At 39.7% G+C, this 23,463-nt stretch overlaps 2 pseudogenes; both read left to right on the plus strand.

Annotated features, from left to right (window-relative positions):
- The first annotated feature begins 579 nt into the window (after positions 1-579).
- LOC115423591 (transmembrane protein 184B-like) lies at positions 580-14,134 on the plus strand (annotated as a pseudogene).
- Positions 14,135-14,670: 536 nt separating this feature from the next.
- Positions 14,671-23,295, plus strand: LOC115423580 (probable ATP-dependent RNA helicase DDX17; annotated as a pseudogene).
- The last annotated feature ends 168 nt before the right edge of the window (positions 23,296-23,463 follow it).

The raw sequence follows: 23,463 nt of genomic DNA on the forward strand, positions 1-23,463 counted from the left end.
TATTCCAAGTATCTGAAGTTTTTCTTGCCTGCCTCTTTAGTATTCTTTTCTGATGCTTCAAAGGTTGCCCACTTCATGTAACATACAGGGCTTTCAATATTCCTTCTGCAAAAATGATATGCTAGTTTGATGTCACCGTTTGGGTTTTAACCTCCAGCAACTTTGATGATGTCATTCAGAAGAAAACATTACTAATGCAAATGCAGGGATGTGTAAATAGTGTACTGTGTGTGTAATTTACCTATGTACAGGCCACCATGACCCAGTGGCATTGTAACTATTGGGGTTGGCAACTAGAAAAGGTTGGGGTGATGGGGAATTCACTTTATGTATTGTGTACTGATATCTTGTACAGTTCTTTAACACACTTTATTTACAACAGTATTTGTGTATATTTTATGAAGTAATAAAAATGAATAATGTTGCTCACAATTTGGACTATGTTTTTGTCTTTAAAGCGGTTAGTGAGGTGGTGTTATTGTTAATTACTGCTTGTACAGTGCCCAGCTTGTTACATCATATGCAAAGCAAAGACGACCAGAGATTTCTGTTAAGACTACGCATGCGCCAAGAGGGGAGTTTATGCTGGAAGCTGCTGTTGGTACAGTGAACTGCAGATGATGATGTGGATGAAATAACGGTGTTTGCTTCACTAGGTTTTACAGGGGAAATGTTCGACCTATATTCGTTATTTTACCAGCCCGCTTAGAGTTGTAATTTCCCGCGTCTTATTCCTAGCCCGTGTCACATTTAGTTGCCTACTGTTGACTCAACAGAAAGAGGTAACAACAAGCTAGCGCGAGGCTAGTAAAAGTAGCTAACATTAGCTAACAGCGCTCGGCGTAGTTGACGCTCAGCTGCCGATACTTGGCAGATTTTTTCCGGGGTTGGAAAAATGCTACAGTGATTCGATAAGTGCCTTGCTTCCGTCAGAAACGACCAGTTAACTTCTTGTTCTCCATAAGATTTTGCAGTCGATTATAGATGATGAGCTAAATTGATGCTTCAAACCAACCCAGATCAAACAACTGCAGAAGAGGTAAGTAACTACAAGCAGCAGGATGGACTCATTACCCTGAAGAGGAACTACCATCTTTCAGTCTTTACTTATCTCGTTTTCGTAAATATTCCGCTGCTAGATTTGCATAGAGTACAATCTCAACCAGTCTCTAAAATGCATCAGTGTGTGAGAGCTGGAAAAGCGGCTCTTTCCTTGCGGTGTTTGTTATAACCACAGTGAACTCTTGCGGTCATTGTTAAGTAGTCCTGTTGTCTTCAGTGGACTGATAATGTTTAACAGTATGTTTCAGGCAGCTCTTCTAGCCCGAGGTCTAATGTTGGCATGTCACAAAGTCTGCTGATTCGATTGAGGTCAAAGTACAATGCATGTTTTGAAACCTACCCACGGGTGCAGTCAGCAGGACTGATGAGCTGCCCTCTCTGTGTCTGTTGTCCCCCCGGGAAGCACCGACCTCTGTTGTTGTAGCTGAAGGATGGTGCTTGAGATCAATGCCAGTGTAATGAACACAGTCCTCATCCCAATGTCATTTTCAACATATATGTACTTTATTTACTACCACAATGACAACATACTTTGATGGATTTGCAATCATCTAGACATGGAGGATAAATTAAATAGTAATTTTCTGTACAATCCTGACCATCAACCCGCATTGGTAAAAAGGTGCCCATACATGTGTCAGACTAGTTATATATAGTCAATTGTACAAGATGAACACATTGTGCTTGAAATTTGTTATATTCATATGCACACTAATTAAACCCCTAAGACGTCCAACTGCAACATTATTATTTTTACATGATCATTCTTTTGTGGCACTTTCAAAATTATTTTTGAAAATAATTTACACGCTCTTCACCTAAACAGTTTCCAGTTTCCTGGTGTAGATGACACACTGATGTGTTTCAGGTTACTGCTGTACCACAAGGCTTTGGTGAAGAGGTATGACTCATCCATGATCAGAACATCAGGTGTTAGCCTATATTTAGTTGGTGGACAGGGGGTTTGAAAGTCATTGTTAAATTAGTTTTCACTGCAAATGATTACATTAGCACATTCCTGGAATCCACACTAAGAAACTGATGTTGTCAGGGAGACAACAATGATCTGCAGTGATCTAATCACAAAGATGGTGGCATATGACTCTGGATGCATTTGATGTTGGCAGCTCCTTTAGTTTCCTGTCTTGATTCCTTTTGCTCAAACAATTTCTGGGTAAATTTATCCTTATCACCTTTTAATGTACATTTAACCAAACAATTGTACCAATGTTTATGCTGTCATGTGAACTGATGAAATTTTTTGAATGCCTTACAAATTCTTCCATCTTCTCAAGGTGCAGTTTTCTTATAAAGCAGCGATTTCCTCTTAAAATAAGAAGAGGATAGACTATACATAGTGTTATTCATTTTCGCCACCCAGTGTCGGTCGGTGGAAATACTATAGTTTTGCTCTTCTTTTAAATTTATGTCAAGAATCAATTTTACAGCAGCATATTTTTAGGCCACAGGCTATGCATCTGTTCAGCCTGAAAACAGGTGATGATTTGTTGTATTGACGACAATTGTTTGTGTTTGGCGCCATTTCTACCTCTCTTGTGCTTTCAGAAACCACATAGAAAAAGAGGGGGAGAAATGGGTCAGCAGCCTTCAGCTCATAGCTGTCACACTGATTTTTGTGTGAGAGATTCAGGCACTATTCACCCACCCCCATATTTTGGTGTGTGCATGTTTATTGCACTTTATCAGCCTCTCCTCACCCACCTACATTGTGCCTCCTCTTTTCACTCCTGTTTTGATCTTGCTACAGCTGTCTATCCACACTCAATCTTTTTTAAACTGGAGATCTCTGGCCTGGCCTACTTTTCTCTGTGAGTTTTTTTGTTTGTGGCATCAAGCATTAGGGGACGCTGCCTTAAAAACTCAAGACATTTTGATGCATTTCCATATTACATGTTTAATTTTCACAAATTTATTATCAACTAGAATGTGATGGTTTGGAAAGCATTGATGTTGATTGTAAGAAGCTGCTTATTTAACATATCTAAATCTCATAAGCCAAATAAGCCCATGAATAAGTATTGTAGTGCGTAATGTCTTAAAATTTTAAAAATTTTTTCCATCTTTTATACAGATGAGTCAACTTTGGCGGCGAGACATACCCTTGTCACAGAGGTTGGGGAATGACTCTCCTGTTGGCCTTGCCCCTCGGCCCCCAGCTACTGCAGCCCCACAAGGGTCCAATACCTCCTGGATGCCAGAAGCACCAGTGGTCACACAAGAACCACCATTTTTCCTCATGACCTCCACCGCCCAGACTATATCAGGGGTCTTTGTTTGGACAGCTCTTCTGATCACATGTCACCAGGTGAGGCTGATATTTGGAGGTGACAAATGTTTGAGATTGCAGGGGTCACACAGAACTTATGACTTCATGATTGCCGGTTCAGTCTCCAGTGGCTGTGTAGCTTAGACTGAAAGATCAGTATGCATATATGAGACACATAATATAGTCAAAACTTCCTTTTCACCTTTGAGTGTGGACAGACATGGATGTAAACTGCAACTTGACCAGTGGGCTGAGGCATACAACTGCAAGACTATAGTCTATTTGTTTTGTGTGGTTTATATTCTTGCATTGTTCACAAATATTAAAGTTTAGTATCTCTACAAAATGGATGTGTTCAGTATTAAACATGGAGATTAATGCAGCAAGTCCTGCTTGTTTTGTCAATGTCAGCTCATCAGTCCTCATGTTACAGGGAAGTATTGAGCAAATGTTCCTTTTATGTAAGCGAGAGATCTGTTGTGCCTCGAGGCTAACATTCACGATTTGTCTTCTATTGTTTATCACTGCTTTTCACATAGAGAGTTAAAGACAAGCCCACTATTGCTCTGGAAACAGGTGCTCCTGGTGCGGCTATGGCATCATCAAAGACTAGGGGATGTGAGTTTATGTGCGGAGTAGGGAGTAGGGTCACCTAGCAACAGGCAGTGTGAGAACAGAGTGCGCTGTCTGGCTTGGTGTGTTGTCAACCACTGTTTGTTATTTTAACAAAGGTGGTGTGTCTGTTACAGGCCAGGAAAGGTGATAGGTGGGACAGCGTGTAAATAGAAAAGAGCCGGATGGCGGAGACAGAGGTGCTGGTGACAAGGGCCCACCCTGTTCTTCCTGCCGTCTGCTATTTTGAATAGGAGTGTTAAAAGCCCAGTATCAGTTACCTGAAACAACTCCACATGTTAATGAAGGCACACAATCCGTACCAGACACACAGTACTCCAATATCCAACTAAGGTGAATGGCAGAATTCAGACCTTTGCACCCAGACTATAGCCTGATGAGAATAAATATAAAAGAAGAATGGACAAGACCACATTTAGCCAAGATCTTGCATAGTGTATAATATAAACAGACAATATTTTCAGCAGTCTCCAAATGGTCAAGTGATATGATAAGAATATAAGTAATCTTTGATGTCAGTTTGGGCAAAACACAATACAAGGCACAAAATCAGATATTTGACGGAAAATGTGCATATTTTAGCAATACTGGAAACTAATGTATATAAGTTACACATTGTGGGTGTATTTACATATTAGTAAATCCCTGAGGCTACAGTCCAAATGACTTTTTTTTTTTAAGGAAAACCACTGCCCTCCTTGTAACTTGTTGGCGGATGTGGTTCACTCGCTGCTTGCTGCTCTTCCTGGGCTCAAAGTGAGTTTATTTTAGGTGCTTTTTGATGGAAAATATATTGAGTTAAAACTTACAGAAATCTCTGTGGCACTCTCTTCAAACACCTATACTCAATTTCGTTTGATGTACTTTGTACTGTCAAATGACAATAAAGGCAATTCTGATTCTGATAATGCCTTTTTGAAAACCTCTGCAAAGGAAGTCATTCATTGTTAGCTGTTTTTGTTACACTGTGTTTGTATCGTGCATATAAGTTTGACTAATAAAGAATACTTCATTGGTGATGGTCAACTTACCCTTTCCTTTTTTTCCTCACTGAAATCTTTATTACAAAAGAAATCAATAACGCTGACCAATATTTTATAGAACACACGCTGCTTGGGAAACACTCACTTGTCCTACATTCTGTCCATAGTTTTTCCAGGTGTTGGTCATTTCACATCATTTCCAAAACACAGCATGATCTATATAATATGGTTTCTGTATTAAATAGTTTTGATATCTGCAGTTTTAATCATCAGTGTAATGAAGCGATATACCAGGTTTTTCCAGGATGATTCCCTCTATATCCATGAATTGATGGATGTGTTATTGATATTGAACGTGTTTTACCAGTTACCTTCTACCGTCTTTCTCAAACTCATTTCTCTGTCTCCTTTCTTTAGATCTACATGCACCTTCGTTACTACAGCTCTCCCAATGAACAGAGGCACATAGTGAGGATCCTCTTCATAGTCCCCATCTATGCCTTTGACTCTTGGCTCAGCCTTCTGTTCTTCACCAATGAGGAGTATTATGTGTACTTTGACACAGTCAGGGACTGCTATGAAGGTGAGTGGATATGGGAATATAAGGCATGAACTGTTCCAGTTGTATCTTCTGCTGTAGTCTGGATAACAGTGTTCATCACAGTGATTAGAGTGAGGGCTCTGTGCTGTATTGTGTGGCTTTCAGTTGAAATAAGGGTGTGAAATTTATTTGTTTTGATACCCCAGTGGCAGATGGCCTTTGCAGTGTCTTCATTTACAAAGGTTGCCATCTTTGTTCTCATGTCTCTATGGCCTGTTGGGATTGCAGGGGAGGGGAAACCTGTTTCCTAGCAACTGTACAAAAATGAGCCAATCCTTGTGAAGACTTTTAAAAGGCATCTGACTTGCAATATGAGCAGATAAATAGTAACCTTGTTCTATATCCTTTCTGGCTGTTGTGTGTCTAGTGTTACACTTTGACTCTATTTTGTGACATTTTGTTAATAAAAGAGAATGGATAGATAATAGTTACTTGTATCTCTGCACATAATTAATATGATCATCAAGCTCCAGTGGAAGGTGTAGTATGTTGTTAGAGTGGCCGAGAGTTGGCATTTGATAGTTTAGCACAGAGGTGGCCATACATCAACTGCTGTTCATATACACAAAAAACACCATCATGTGACATTCACACACATTTTGAATGTCATCATCTATAACATTGAGTCAGTCTGATACACACACACACACACACACACACACACACACACACACACACACACACACACACACACAAACAAAAGCTTACTCAGTTGCTTGTAGACAAGAATGTGCCAACAAAACTGTGAACTGTACTTTTAGTTCATTTACTTAATCTAGATTAATGACCATGGTGCTAATCCGTCATTGCTCTGATTTATTAATATTCATTACTTTATTAAAATGATGTTTATTTTTATAGAAACTTTAGAAAAACAATAATAAAAATTATAAAGATGGAAAGATGGAAGAGCTGAAAATTAGAGAATGTCAAAAAACACACCTTCCCTCTGCAGCTGTCTCCTCTCGGTCCAAACCAAAAGATTAAATATAAATACAGATGAACCTGATGCTGTTTAAAGCCACTATGGAAAAGTGAAGCCACTTTGGCCAGCTTCTGTGTGGAGCCACAGAACAGAGCAGTGGAGTCACATCTGACAGAATCTAAACAGCAATTGGTAATTACCTCTGTCTACCATGTCTTTAACACCTACGTGAATAAAAGCGCCCATTTTCGCTCAAAATCTTGTATCACAGCATAGAATTTCTACAACCTGAAAACAAACTAATGGAGGCTCAAAAATTCTAGTTTCCTCTCAGACCACTTGAATTCCAACATGGTTTGGGATGTTTTTTTGCCATTGGCAAAAAGCTATTATAGACCAAATCTTTATAATGGAAAAAATCATCATCTCTGACTATTCCTGCATTTGCTGTGAGTTTGCTGCAGTCTGAGCCTTACACCACCTCTTACAGTAAAGGGCAGCTGGTGTCTGTGAGGTACCTTCAAATTAGAACACCTGGAGCAGCAGATGAACAAACATTACGCCTGCTTGCTCAGGGACACTAGTGACTGTGACCAGCAAGCAGTCCACTCAGGTTAATTGCCCTGCATGTTACATCTTAGAAAAAAACTCTGTGAATTTATAGTTTTTACAGAAAAAAACTATTAATTATGGATCAGTATGTTTTACATTTCTTAATATAAATTTCTGAGCAGGTGATTTAGTATTTACTTTAGATGGATGGATATGTTCAAATGCAGACATACAGGTATGAGCGAGGTTTAGTCAGTCTGAAGCTCTGTATAAATAAAAAAGTAATCAGCTAAATCTTTGCCTCAGACAGACGGTAGGCTGCATTGATTAGCCAGGTTACAAATCAGATCTGAGCAATGGATAAAAAACAGGATTACAAACACACCTGGAGTAGCTTCTCATTTAGGCCCACGGTGCTGTGAGAAAATAATGTATGATTTGATCTTTTTCAGTGTTACTTTTGTAACTAATAATAGGCTTCATTTACATCATTGAATATCATATCATTAAATGTGTTAAAGGTTCTGACAATGTTTCTGTTACGTTCCACTGTCATGTGGCACAGTTGTGAATGACATACATGTAATTATACTTAAGATGATAGAGATGACTCACCTCTATTTTCAGCAGCTCAGAAACAGAATCAGCAAACAGAAGTTATGACATTTACAGCCAGTGTTGACCAAAGGGTGTAAATAGGAGGTTTAGGGTCATTTACTTCTAATAAACTTTCTTTGCTTTTTCTTTTTTTTACTCTGCAGCCTTTGTCATCTACAACTTCCTTAGTCTGTGTTATGAGTATCTGGGAGGAGAGAGCGCCATCATGGCTGAAATCAGAGGGAAGCCTATTGAGTAAGTCTCATTTGCTTGTAATTTTTCGTCTGTGAACTTTTTGCTTGTTTACAAGTTTGAACATCCTGCATTGACGTTTATGAACCTGCACATTTCTTCAGGTCAAGCTGTATGTATGGGACTTGCTGTCTATGGGGCAAGACGTACTCTATTGGTTTCCTCAGGTTTTTGTAAACAGGTACTAAGCTCATTCTTAGTCACTTAGATCCTGTATTGCATTTTTTATTTCTTAGGAATGTAAAACTTGTGAAAGGGACAATTACAGAGGCTTTTTTTGGTGTTTTATTATTATTTCCTAGTATTTTTTCTTTCTGACACATGATTTTCTGTTACTTTGTCTTCTCTCACTCATCCTCATTTTACTTCATCAGGCAACTCTCCAGTTCTGCGTAGTGAAACCCCTAATGGCGGTCATCACTGTAATTCTTCAGGCCTTTGGAAAATACAAAGATGGAGACTTCAAGTATGTTTATTGTTCTGTCATTAAGTGGGCCTCCACTGTGTTGCTTTTATGTTCATTCTCAATTCACACATGTTAAAGTGTGGAAGAGTGAAAATTCCTAAAAAGTGTTTTGACGAAGGAGGTGATTAAGTGCAACTGAAATGAATTGGCTAAAACATCCTAGTGCACATGGTTCTAATAACTATTACTCATGTCACCGAACTGAACCCTGACATTTCACGTAAATGTAGTGGAAGAACACACGGTTGATTAGCATTTTATTTAGCCAGATTTCTGAAAATTGTTTTAAATTTGCCATACATCAGATGGAAACCTGTTTTTTTTGCAGTATGGACCATTCCATATGGCTATGCAGCACAGGTTTAACCTTTGTAGAGTGTTTCTTCTTTTCTTCACTTTAAACATTTTCTGTATGTGTGTCAAAGCACATTAATCACGTCTGTTCATTTGACCTTTTCTTCCTCTGTGTCTCTCATCCCCAGTGTGGCCAGTGGCTACCTATACGTAACCATCATCTACAACATCTCTGTCAGTCTGTCACTCTACGCTCTTTTCCTCTTCTACTTGCCACCCGTGAACTGCTGGTACCATACAGCCCCGTGCTCAAGTTTTTCATGGTTAAGTCGGTCATCTTCTCTCCTTCTGGCAGGGTACGAATGTCACTATCTGCACTTTCTTAAACAATGTTAAAACATTTCAAACCTAATTAAAATATGTGAATAATGATTTTGATTGGTGCATGGGTTTTGAATTTAACATTATTTTTTTAATACTGATGCCTAACTTCCAGTCTCAATTTTTATGTTTTGTGGAAAATAGGCATTGCTCACATTGTAACAAAACTATAAATGAAACCAACATGTTGATGTATTGTAAAGGCATGATGGTCACACAGAAGTTAGAAAAATAAGTGCCTGCCATAAGAAAATGATGTTCTATATTCACATTGGGAGGATCACCAACATCTGACAATAGCATGAAGTGAACTAGGTCTCAAATTGCATTCATAATGGTCTTAAAGAGTCCTAAATTAAATTAGTTGAAACCTTGGATTTGCATTTGCACACAATACAGCTCTAGGAGAGCTAACTGTATACTGTCACTGTTCATATTATCATTTTGTTTATTTATGTTTCAGGGATGCTCCTAGCCATTCTTGAGAAGTGCGGAGCCATCCCTCAGATCAACTCCACTGATTTCTCTGTAGGCGAAGGAACAGTTGCTGCTGGTTACCAAAACTTCATCATTTGCATTGAGATGTTCTTCGCTGCTGTTGCTTTGCGTCATGCCTTCACATACAAGGTCTACATGGACAAAGACTGGACTCGTATGGTAAGGGATGCACGAATGACATTAAGCTGGATTGAGATCGGAGACATAGAGCAAAGTGAACATACATTAGATATCCTCCTTGTTAATAATAGTGTATTAGAATTTTACGGCTTACCTGATCTGAAACATGTTGAGGATGCAGTCCAGTTTTCGCATTTGTTAAGGTCTGTTCTTGTGATCTTGCTCTTTCTGTTCCACTCTCTACTTTGATTCCTGTTTTTAACACTCACTAAATATCTTGTCACCCTCTTTACCTTTGCTTTGTATTTCCTTTCCTCCATTTTCATCTTGTCTCTTCTTTTTTCTTTGTCTCTCTTCTCCCTTTTTCTATCCTCCTTTCTGTGCTGCCTCTGAAAGGCTCCATTTCCCATCTATGGACAGTACGGTAGGTCTAACATTAACTGTGTTCAGTCTTTATCTGTCACAGTTCTGTATGTTTGCCCGTTTGTTTGTGACTTGTGTCCCATTGTTGTAAATCTCAATGCGTCAGCTGTGTCAGCCCAGTAGTTTTTTGTTTGCATACATTCAGTTTTGTGTGTTACACATTTGTTTTGAATTTTGAACATTTGGCCCTAATTTCACTGCCAGTTGTGTTTAGTCTGTGTTCTTACCCATGCTTAGTGGTCACCTGTTGCCATCTGCCACTTTGCTGCTTTGTCTTGGCAAAAATAAATCTCAAGCCATGTCAGTTACTTATAAATCGAAAAAATGTACCTGTGCAGTGCTGTTATTTTATTGCCTATGTAAGTGGCCCATATTGTTCATGATTTGCTAAAATATGACTCCATTAGTGGTATCCATAAATATCATACCATCCTGTTACACTTTTTATAATCTATGTGTCTGAGGCATTCAGGCAAGCATTTCATTCCTCATTCCACAAATTTGGCAAGTTTTCCCCTCTCCTCATTAAATATATCTACATACACAATATTCCACTATTATTGACTATGACAATGTTCTTGATGTGACAGATGTCACATAAACAACATATTCTGACTAAGACATGTGGGATACGCATTCTTCGAATCAAATCAAATTTTATTTAATTAGTGCCAAATCATAAGAGAAGTTATCTCATGACACTTTACATTTAGAGCTGGTCAAGACCAGACTCTTAATGTGTACAGTACGTTTAGAATATGCATCTCATTTGTGGGTTTCACATAGACTGAGTCCTAAAGTCCCTGTTTACAGTGAGTTGAGGTAAAGACAAAGATCCTTTCTCATAGAGAGACAAGTCCCCATTTTGGTCGGAAGGAAAGGTACACTTACTTTTAGATAATATGCAAAAGGATATCGAGTGAAAAAATTTTTTTTTTCAGAATTTATTTCATTTGATCACATTCTCATTATTACATTATCTTCAAACAGCCTTGAGGCTTTGAGAAGCTGACATCAAACCAAGCATCCTTTTGTCACGATGGGATGAAAACTGAATGAATGAGCCAAGACTTTAGAAAATATATAAATGGGGGGGGGGGGGGGGGTTGTGTACCATTTTGGTAAAAATAATCTTCTGTTACTAAAGTCTGCCATCACAGTAAATGTAAATTTTATGACTTGATAAACTTTCAGAAAGGAATGTGCTCACACATATAGGATGGATTGCTTTACATGGAAATACCATGAACTAGTCTTTTGATTTGAAGGCATTTAAAGGAACTTGCCATGAGTGGAAAGCCTTGAAAACCAATTTTTTCATCAGCTCAGCTGCCTATAAATGTGAATATTATTGGAATATTAATTTTCATTCACCACATGAACATTTATTAGGAATTTTGTCTGTTGTGGATTAAGGTCAGACACTAGGATGTTTTGTGCTTGTAAATATCTTTTTTTTTTTCTTTTTCTTTTAATTGCACGTATCTCCTATCTCCAGGTCGCTGCGCACCAATGAAGAGCATCTCCAGCAGCTTGAAGGAGACCATGAATCCAGGCGACATGGTCCAGGATGCCATCCATAACTTCTCCCCAGCGTATCAGCAGTATACTCAGCAGTCCACACTGGAGCGAAGCGGAGGGCCGCCTCTCTCCCGCAGCCACAGTAACCTCAGCACCCGCGGTGACAACGAAAAGACCCTACTGCTCAGCTCTGACGACGAGTTCTGAGACTCACGCACACAGTCTGAGGCTCATGTTATTCATGCAGCCTATACCGAATTTTTATCAATTCTCTGAGACAAATCAGATCTTTTGTTACTACCTTATTTGGGAAAATCAGATGCTGTTATTTTTTTCCCATTTAGACAATAATATAAAGATCAGATTGATGTCTGATTATTAAATGGTAACAGATTTGATGGAAGGATGGACAGGGAAGAAGAACACTGAGGGGGAAATGCAGGAGGGAAAGAGGATTTGTGACAAATCATTACAAAGAACATAAGATGAGATGTGCAGGCAGGAATTAACTTGCCATGCAGCTTTTGTTAAAGTGGATTAGTTGCATTCATACAGGTTATTTATCTGGTCATTCTATATTACTATACTATAGTCTTGATGTCATAGAGGCCACTACTAACTAAAATACACTGTTATTCTTGAATATGGATTAATTCAAATAACTGTGCCTGTATACACCATCCTTATACTGCTCTTTACAGCAAAAACCATGACACATAGAACCTGTCAAGCAAAAAAAGTGCCATCTGAAATACTTGGCCTCTTTCACCTTGTAGTTTTGATACTGATTCTTAATCCACGCTCCTCCTCACCCCTTTGCCAACTCTGCCTCTTACTGATTCATTGCCAAATAGAAGGAGCAGCCACCTCTGCTCCAGTTGATGAGAGCACTGTCTTAAGATTTAAAGTCAAAGTAGTCTAAGTAGCCTTCAAACTGCTGGGACTCTATTAAAGTTAAGAATATAATTACAGATTATTTTATTTAAAAGCTGTATGACCTTAAGGGTATAAATTGTTTAAAGTTTATTGGAAATTTTTTATTCTAGAATTGTTCTAAATATTTAGTGTATGTTTTCATTTTGTCGTGGTTGAATTCAAAGTGTATTTGTACAACCCGAGCTGTCGACCTGGCGTAAGCTGTTGTTTTGTTTTGTTTTGTTTTGTTTCTGGAGTGCCAGTGCAACAGCTGTAGAGAGATTTCCATGCATGGGATGGGGGACAGATAGACGGACAACACCCACACAGGTTACAGATTATGATAAAAGTGACACTTTCCTACAGAGCCCTCCCAGTTATGGTGTGTGGCAGATAATCTCATAATTAAGGGTATCATACTGTATGCAGGGCAGATCAGGGCTGCCTCTGCTGGTACTTTTTTATAATGAAAGCAGTACTGAGTTGGAGGTTGGTAATTGCAGGGTAAGTCTCACTGTGTAAAGAAAACAAACAAAAAAAATTAACAGCTGGATGTTTAAAAGCTGGTGTGAAAATCCAAACACTGTTGATATTTACAGGGACACAGGAGTAGAAAAAAGTAACAGGGACTTAAAACTATGTGACGTTCCTACTTTACCTTTCCCAAATTTAAAAGGAACCATATCTGTTGGATGTTAATACTGTTTTCTGATGTTAATATGCGTTTTAGCAGTGGCCAGTAAAGAAGTCACTTGTGGTTGTGCTCTTAAATATTTGATGGTGGAAAACAGCAGACAACAAGCCGAGTGGATGTTTTGCACAGCTCATATTAGGCCCAATGCTGCCTTGAAATGTGTTGTACTATATTGTTTTTGTCTTATGGTGAATGCAGAATCCAAACATGTTGAAAAGCAATTCACATCTCTACACTGCAGCTTAACATGCGCCACGGCACAGCCCTCGATCTGTCATCACAATGGAAAATTGAACACCAAATGCTGGAGACACACTCTACAACTAAACTATTATTAATGTAGAAGTTATATTCATTTAGCAGACGAATTTAAGTGAATTGTGTAACAATCTATGGAAGCAGATGCTGGTTTCTGTCTTTGATAGCCACCATGTATCATTCGTTTCCTTGAAACTACAGCGCTTCAGTTAAATGTGGCTTCAATTTGTTCCAATAACATTAAATTAACTTAGTTGTATTTTCAAAATTCTGTTCCTTGCGCTGAACTTTGCTCCTAGGTCACAGCTTATCAAAGCATCTTGATTTAAAAAATAAATAAATAAAACAATTAATAGTTTTGATACTATGATATATAGCTGGATGTTGATCAAAGCTCAGTATATTGAACCAGGAAATATTATACCAGAATGTGTAAATATATGTACACTAAGCATTGTGAAACATGATGATTGTAATGGCAAGGCTTGGTATAGTGTTTTAATGTTAGTGTGTTTTAATATTTTAATTTTCAGATATTTCCTGTCATATTTTTGTTGTATGCTTTTTCATTTGTATATTGGTAATATTATCTCATGTTTTGATGCTATGTTGGTTTTTGTTGGTGTTAAAAAGGAAATAAAAGACTACAGTGGGGGTTGAAAGTTTAAATACGCCTCAGTTTAAAGCACTCCAGCTCAGTTTGACAACTTTGACCCAATTCCAGAACAATGTTAAAGACATTTTTTTATTTCAGAATTTTTGATTTTTATCAATCTCAGGGGCTAAAAGTTTACTCACAGAGTCACTGTCTTTGAACTCTTTGAGGCTTTGACAAGTTTATGTCAAACCCAGCTAATCAAACACAGTAAACGTTGATTTTATGATTCATCAAAATTTAAGAAAGAAGTACATGCCACATTTATTTGATAGATTTTGACAAATATCCTTGATATATAAACAGAATGGGTTACTTTACATTCTAATAAACTTGCCATTTCATTGTTAATAAACAGTCTACTTAACATCTTCAATTTTATTTATGATATAACAAAGAGTTAAATAACAGAAACCTTTATTTTTTATGTTCATAAATGGTGTTTTCCTGACAAGTTAAAAGTCGATACATCACATTTTGACGGAGGACGGCTTCAAAATGTCAATCAACAAAGAGGTGGGGCTTCAGAAACTGCCAGCCAATCACAAGATGTTTCTTCCACTCGCCGGCTGCGCCAGGACTAAGCTAACAATAACAACGTCCTGCTAGCTCCTTAGCCTGCTGCAACTAGTTATGTGTGAAATTTACTGTAGTTTCACTTCACTGTTCGTCGCACAAGAAGCCTTTGCCCCTTGACGAGCATATAAAACAGCGAGGGATTTTTATTTGGTGAATGCCACCTGTTAACGTTAACTTCAGGCTAAAATCCAAGAGATTTCTGGTAAGGCCTGAACAGTATTCAGCGCCCAAATTAGCCTACCTACCTTAAAGAGGTTCTTTAAACTGACACTGAATTAAAGCTTCGACCTTTTTCTTATCTAAAGAGGAGAGTGCGGCCTTAAAATGAGAGGCTCTTACGGAGACAGAGATCGAGACCGTGGCCGTGACAGGGGGTAAGTTGCTGTGTCAACTACGCCAACCGCTAGCATTTCACGCTAAGCTAATATTGGTACTAATTGTTTATCGTAAATTGTCATGGTTTTTTTCCATATGTCACGAAACTTGCCTCACATTTTGGGTCATTTATGTTGTAGAAGTCCTCGTTTCGGGTCCAGCAGAGGTGGCCCACCACCTGGTAAAAAGTTTGGGAACCCAGGGGACCGTTTACGAAAAAAGAGATGGGACATGAATGAGCTCCCCAAGTTTGAGAAGAACTTTTACAATGAGCATCCTGAATTGCAGCGTTTGAGCCAGGTATTTATATTAATTAACAGACTTGGCAAATATGTTGTTGAGATCCGAAAGATGAGATTGCAATGAAGGTGCTTAGAGCTCAGAGTGTGCTGGCTTTACACAATCAACTTGTCCTGTGCTTTCAGTATGATGTTGAGGAGTATCGCAGGAAGAAAGAAATTACTGTTCGAGGTTCAGGCTGCCCAAAGCCAGTCACCAACTTCCATCAGGCTCAGTTTCCTCGTAAGTACATGTGTGCATATTCATCAACATGTGGAAGCCTGCAGAATTTCTTCGACACTACCTATTAACAGATATACTGCTATTACTACTACTACTATTACTATTATAAATAATAATCATAGTACTAGTAACGATGATATTTTGTCTGTAGAATATGTAATGGATGTACTGATGCAGCAAAACTTCAAGGAGCCCACAGCCATTCAAGCACAAGGTTTCCCTCTGGCTCTCAGCGGCCGAGACATGGTTGGCATCGCTCAGACTGGCTCTGGGAAGACTTTATCGGTGAGATATACATTTTCCTCAGCTTGTATATTTGAAAAGATTTACTTCATACATACTAGTCAATTACTTAGAATCAAAAAACCTCCTGGTGCAAAACAGGAGGATGCATACAATATTCTTTCATAGGTCAGAGAAATGTGTGATTTCTCTGACCTGTCATTTTATGATTCCTTTAGTATCTCCTGCCTGCCATCGTTCACATCAATCATCAGCCATACTTGGAGCGAGGAGATGGACCCATTGTACGTGAGAGAACAAGACTTACACTGCCGATAGTCTGCTATGACAAATCAGTGATATTATTAGTGATATTGTTATTTGATAAATGATATTAAAAGTCATCTTAACAGGTTTCTTTTTACAAATACACCTAACAATAGATTATTGGGACAATGTATGTCTGATTTGCAGTGTTTGGTTCTGGCTCCCACAAGAGAACTGGCCCAGCAGGTCCAGCAGGTGGCCTACGACTATGGAAAGTCATCACGCATCAAGAGCACCTGCGTGTATGGAGGTGCTCCCAAGGGTCCTCAGATCAGAGACCTGGAGAGAGGTGAGGCTGATTTATTGTTTGGACTAGCATGATTTATTTACACATAGTTCAGTTTTTATTTAGACAACCAAATAAACTTTTTATTATGTCATTTAATACCATATTAATAATCACTTAACACAATGAGACTTAATGTGCTCTCCTAGGTGTTGAGATCTGCATTGCCACCCCAGGTCGTCTAATTGACTTTCTGGAGGCTGGAAAAACCAACCTTCGGCGCTGCACATACTTGGTTCTGGATGAAGCTGACCGCATGCTGGACATGGGCTTTGAACCACAGATTCGCAAAATTGTGGATCAGATCAGGGTAAAGCTAGTGAATACTGTCAATTGAATAAAGATGTCTACATCTCTTAGAGATGATATTGTAGAGTGCTGTTTATATTAAATGCTTTAGTTTTTAAATTCATTATTAGTTGTTATTTGATGTGCTCTTTTCCAAGCCCGACAGACAGACTCTGATGTGGAGTGCAACCTGGCCAAAAGAAGTTCGGCAGCTAGCAGAGGACTTTTTGAAAGACTATGTCCAAATCAATGTTGGAGCACTGGAACTTAGTGCCAACCACAACATCCTTCAAATAGTAGATGTCTGTCTGGAGGGTGAAAAGGATCACAAGTAAGAAACTGGTGATAGCAGATCTTTTTTTTCCCCTTTCAACAAAATTTGGGACCATTTCTGTAATAATCCTTTATTTTCCCTCACTGACATTAGTGGATAATTGCTTTTTCATCAGATTGATCCAGCTGATGGAGGAGATTATGGCTGAGAAAGAGAACAAGACCATCATCTTTGTGGAGACAAAGAAGCGATGTGATGACCTCACACGCAGGATGAGACGTGACGGGTGAGTAAATGTAGCTGTTTTGAACAAACCCCTGCAGATATGCAAAAACACAGTCAGTGTAACCCATCCTAGCACCTGGGGTTTAACACAGTCGAGTTTAGTGTCTGTGCTCTTTTATGTTTAACTTAACTTCATGTGTAACTTACAAGAACTGTTTGCTTTTTAATTACGGTCATGCATTAGTAAGGAATCTTAAATGCGAGATACCTTCCCCAGCTTTGTGGGCTGCCTATATCCATGAATGGCCATTCACTGATTTCCATGTAGGAGCTCGAGTTTTATGTTCTGCAAAAGTCCAAGGTGTCCGGCTTGTTCCTTGAGTGCTTCAATGCTTCCCAACAGCTACTACTGGCTTAACAATGGAAACAGAACAACTCAAACTCCATTCAAGTAACACGATGCTGCTTCCAGTTCACGTAACAGCCATTGGTGTTGTTGATAATTAGTATCTTCTGAATGTTACACATTTACATGTTACACATTCTGAATGTTCCACACCAGTCTGCAGAGAGGCATCAAAAAGGCCAAGAGCAAATACAAACAGCGCAAATGTGCCTCCCCGACTGAACAACCACCACCCCCAGTCTAATGGACAGTGCAATACTCACCCTACTTCAGTGCAGTAGTCACAACAAATACACCTTGTTTTCCTAATCTCATTTTGTATATATCATATATTGGCTGCATATATCCTTATTTCTTGTACATATTTCTTTTTTGTAGTATAGAGTTAGCTTTTGTACATTTCAGTAGTTTTAGTAGGATTTTAGTAGCATATGGATATTTAATATTTTATCCTGTAGCTTTTTGCACATGCCTACATTTTTCAGTATTTGTGTGAGATTTTTATAGTCGTTTTTGCACTAGGGGTTTTTTGCTGCTAAAAATAACAGAGCTGCTAAACTGATTTTCATTGTTCCTGTGACAGTGACAATAAAAATCTATTCTATTGTACCTTTTTTAAGATTTCATACTTAAAATGATCATGTTCATCAGGTTTTGAAGGAGGAGGAGAAAACACACCTTCTATTCAACCTAAATCTGAAGTTACAGCTGATACAAACACATATTTGACACTTTTTTTTTTTTCTCTTAGGTGGCCAGCGATGTGCATTCATGGTGACAAGAGTCAGCCAGAGAGGGACTGGGTGTTGTCAGGTAAAAATATACAACCATTTGAACTAAAGCGATTTTTCTGTCAGCATTGTTTTCCTTGCGCTGACATTCAGCTCCTAATCACGGATTCTTTAACATGTTGCAGAGTTCCGAAGTGGCAAAGCCCCCATTCTCAAGTGCTACTGATGTGGCCTCGCGTGGTTTGGGTATGTCCCTGTGTGCTCACAGCAAAGCAATGATATTTCCTCAGTATAAGTACAAACTGATACACATACACAAAATTGGACAACTTCATGTGTAGACAGTAGTACCAGTGGTCGCATAATGACCAGGCAATTCAATGCATGTGAATTTACTATTAATTTGACCAAAAGTCAGCTTTAGAAATATTCAGACTCATTTTTGTGTTAAAAAAACAACAAAAAAACAACATGATTCTTCTCAGATAAATCTGTGAAGATGTAAGGGTGAGGCTCATAAGCAAGCCCTTAGTGGATGACAATCGACCTGTAACCTAATTTCTGTGTTCATTGTTTTCTTTTCATTTTCTTTGTTTGTTTTTTTGTTTCCAAGTCTCTCTTCCGGCAACTAGAAGCACTCAGCCCTCTGGAGCCTGCAGCCGGACCTAGGCATGACAAATCGAAACCTGACTCGGGGAGAGAGACGGCCTGATTAATCAGTCCCAGACAGCCATCTCCGCAGAAAACCTAGAACAGAACCCACAAACAAAAACTCAACTGTCTGCCCCCTTCCAGGACAGGACACTGGCTGCCTGGGCGACAGTAGGGGGGGGCGGAGCAGCGGGGGTGCTGCTGGGCTTCCAAATTTGGTCCTAGGGTTGGGGCGCTGTCAGGTGAGAGGGTGAAGATGGGGGTATGAAGGAGGGTGGGCGCCCCTCAGTCATGCCATCATCCAGTGACGCACCACACCAGATGCCAATTAGATAAACTCGACTAAGACTTTTTATTATATGTGTATTCATTCTGATGGGACTGGATTCCAAACACGTCCTTTACAGTGTATGAGGAGATACAGTCCTGTTATTAACAAACTCCAGACAACAGTTTTTGACTCTAAATTGGTCCCACAGAAAATACACTCATCTAGATCATACTTCAGTTCTGTGGAGCTGTGGTATAGTGGTGCATTACAAGAAGACAAAGAGAGAACATCGCCCAGAAGTGAGGGTGGAAAGCAGCCAAAGCCGAGCATGGACGGCTAGTTGGAGGCACCCCCTCTGAACGCCCCCTGATGTCAGCCCCTGACACCCCCCACCACTGGCTGTGCCGGCCGGCCTCTCCCTCTGCGGACGTCATGTCTGGTCCTGGCTGGCAGGAGTCCTGGCCTGGAGGAGCCACCTCTCTATAATCAGTTTTCCCTCCCCGCCCTTCCTTTCTGTGTCTCTCTCCCTATTTTTCTTCCTCTTTCACACCTCCTTACTTTTTCTGTCTTGTTTCTGCTCTATTTAATAAGGGTGGGACAAATTACCCATATGCGTATCTACAGCTTCTGGACTATGATTGGTCATTATAGCTGTCAATTATCCATTTTATTTACATCATGCAATTTATTAAAGCAAACCAATCAGAAAAATAGGGACTTGAAATCTACTTGGTAAGTTAAAAATGGCTTTTAGAAAATATTTCTTTGATATGTATTTTAAGTTGAATAATGTGAAGGGGGCAGGATTTGCGACCTATACTGCAGCCAGCCACCGGGGAGATCAAAATGTTTGGTTTCACATTTAATGGGGTGTCATCTTTATATACAGTCTACGATTCCAAGAACATTAACGCCACATAAGTACACAAGCATGTGTTTGAGTACCAGTGACAGTATGCTGACTGCAGTTCTTATAACAACCACCAGAGTCATTGTTACACGTCGTATGTAATGTATAGAATTATTATCACGGGCAAAGTATCTAATTCCCACCTCTAGTGTTTAATATATCTCTTTTGTCTCCCTCTTCCACCACCCTTTCCTTTCAGCTTCTTATCTTAGTATTCCCCTTATTTCCCTGTTTTTCCTTTAAATCGTTTTTTCCTCCACCCCCTCCTCCACCGTGTGTCCTGCTTGAAATCTCCTCTGTCTTACACACTTTTCTTTCTGTACATCACACCAGATCATCTGTCCAGGCTGTTTCTCATATGGACTAGCACAAAGTAGACTAAAAGGTTCCAAGGCAGAGCCCACACTCAGGCCCCTACTTTAACAGAAAATGCCCCACACATCATCTTCGTCGTGTCTGTTTCTTGTTACTGTAAGTGAAAAGCCGGGCTCTATAATATCACTGCCCCCTGGAAACAACTGGGAGGCATCACACCCAGCAAAGCCAACGACCAAATGCAGACTCCAGGTTTGTCTGGCAAGGACTCAAGAGTCTAAGGTCCTGTAAAAATCTCTCCACCTGTCACCCTGATCTAGAAACACAAACCCAGTAGTGTCTTGCTTGGGGAAGCTAAAAGGGCACAGCTAGTTCTACGCATGTAGGACCACGTCGTAGCGCAGGTCCACTTCCAGCATTGGGAGTGTTGTGGAGGATGGCGAGGTGGGAGAAGGGACTGCTTTTTGTCCTGTGTCCTCTCCTCCTGCCCCTGCAGACCTCTCAGGACTGGTGGGGGTAGGAGGGGACAGAGGGGTATCTTTGTAAAGTCATCGCAAAATCTCAGATAACAGGGTAAGTACTGTACCTCAACCCCCTCTTCCCCGTCTCTCTCCTTCATTAGCCTTCGTCATTATGCTTCCAAAACAAGGCATTTTTTTTCCTCTAATCAGCAGTGTTTTCTGAGCCCTTCTTCAGCTGTAATGAGAAACAGACGTCTAATTTGTTTTAAGGAAATCAGATTTCTCAAGTGGGATTTATACTAAAATCCTTCATCAATGATTCATTCAGACTGCTGAATCTCTGTCATTCAAGGATCATCGTTAAATGTAATAATCATTTTATTATTTTATTAGGCTTTTTAAAATCCTATGTATTTTTCAAATTCTGTACCAGTCCCTTGTAACGTCTGACTGTTTAATTCAGTTGGCCTGTAGCTTTGGCTGCATGTAACTTGTGTGCATGTGTACAAATACCTAGGCAGATTACCAAGATCTGTTTTGTAATTGGCGCGGTAAGTAAACTAATTTTCTAATTGTGTTTTCCACCAATAGTCTTAACAGTTGACAGGTAAGTGATGCTTTCAGGGGATGATGGTTGTCTTGCAGGTATTGTCTGTCTGAAAGCTCAAAACTTAATTTTAATGGAAGAAGCAAGTAGTTTAAATCAGTTCTTAAAACTGTTAGTTCTGTTCTGACTTGTATTTTTGTCTTTTCCCCCCTGCAACTGATCCCATCACGCCCTTCCATTTACCACCTTGTTACCTAAGATGTGGAGGATGTCAAGTTTGTCATCAACTATGATTACCCCAACTCATCAGAGGACTACATCCATCGTATTGGGCGCACAGCCCGCAGTACCAACAAAGGTACTGCCTACACCTTCTTCACTCCAGGGAACCTACGCCAGGCCCGTGAACTTGTCCGGGTTCTGGAGGAGGCCCGACAGGCCATCAACCCCAAACTACTGCAGCTGGTTGACACTGGACGTGGAGGAGGTGGTGGAGGTGAGGGGACACATCACTGTGATATAGTGGTGCTAGTATTTATGTACAGGTTTTAATACGTTCAGTTTGAATACGTTCACATATGCAGTTTTTAGACCTGTTCGTACTGGCCAAATAAATATGACGTAAAATTACTGTTCCAGAATTGTTTGCAAAGTAAAAGAATACTTTTTGTCATGCCATGTTAAGATGTTACTGTAATTTTATAAACATGCCATCATAATCCATTCATTTTGATCTTTCAAAGTGGTATTCAACACGTTTTACTTCAGAGTTATTGTATTTTCCACTTTTTCCTTGCATGTTGTAAACTCATAGTTGCCAGTCCTAAATGGGTCAACATATCCATTTGATGCTACCCCTCTCTGCCTGTATCTGACATATGCAGGTGGGCGTTCTCGTTTTCGTGGTGGTTCCAATTCTAACAATCCCAACCTGATGTACCAGGATGAGTGTGACCGGAGAATGCGTTCTGTGGGCGGAAACAGCAGCACCAAGGACAGCCGTGGCAGCAGCGGGAGCTATAGCCGCGACGCCGAGACAACCGCCGCCGAGATGGAGGACCGCAGTTCTTCGTACCGAGATCGCAGGGAGGGGGGCGTGGGTACGGATCCAGTTCCAACTCATATGACCAATACCAGAATAATAGCAACAGCAGCAGCAGCAGCCAGTACAGCAGCTCCAGGGGGTGGTTCTGGATCAGGAAGTGGAGGAGTAGGAGACAAGCTCCACCTCCGTCAGCCGGCCCCAGCCTCTAATGTCCAAGCAGTTCAACCCTCCCCAGCCCATGATGGGCCTGATGGGCATTCACCTTTCCAGTTTCCTCCACCTCAGCCCTCAGCAGAAAAGTAATGTGATCTCACACACTGTACCCTTTTACACAGACACATCTAGGTCCACCATCAGCAGAAAAGCTGTGAGTTGCCATTGACCACTTTATTATTAACATTCCAGTTATGAGATTTATTTCAGAATTATGTAAACATCAGAACTATTCGTTTTCCCAAAATCAGATCAGCCTTTCCAATATTTTTCTTTGCCAAAACTTTGTCTGTTGCTTGACCGAGTTTATCTTACACTTCTGAAAAGACTTTTGGTATGAATGTGCAGGTTTTGTATTATGAGCCTCTTTATGTGAGCTGGCACTGAGGATTTATAGACTTGAGATTTTCCCTTTAGTTGTATCAAATGTAGGTGCTGCTGAGGAATTTGTTTCTAAGCTCTCTCCGCCCTGGTTTATCATCTTTTTGTGTGTGAAACGGTACACCACAGTTCTGTTGCTGTGACTATAGGTAAAACGGATCCTGATGTGTCTTGAGCAAAATTAGGGCTAAAATAGTTTTTCATCAGTTAAGGGATTATTCCATTTAAGCATTTTGTTTCTAATGTATATAGTTTATTATATGAATATATAAGTAGACTTTCTGAGGGTATCTTTACAGTGACTTTGCATAGCCACA

Source organism: Sphaeramia orbicularis, chromosome 8, assembly GCF_902148855.1.
Source record: "Sphaeramia orbicularis chromosome 8, fSphaOr1.1, whole genome shotgun sequence".
Taxonomy (NCBI): domain Eukaryota; kingdom Metazoa; phylum Chordata; class Actinopteri; order Kurtiformes; family Apogonidae; genus Sphaeramia; species Sphaeramia orbicularis.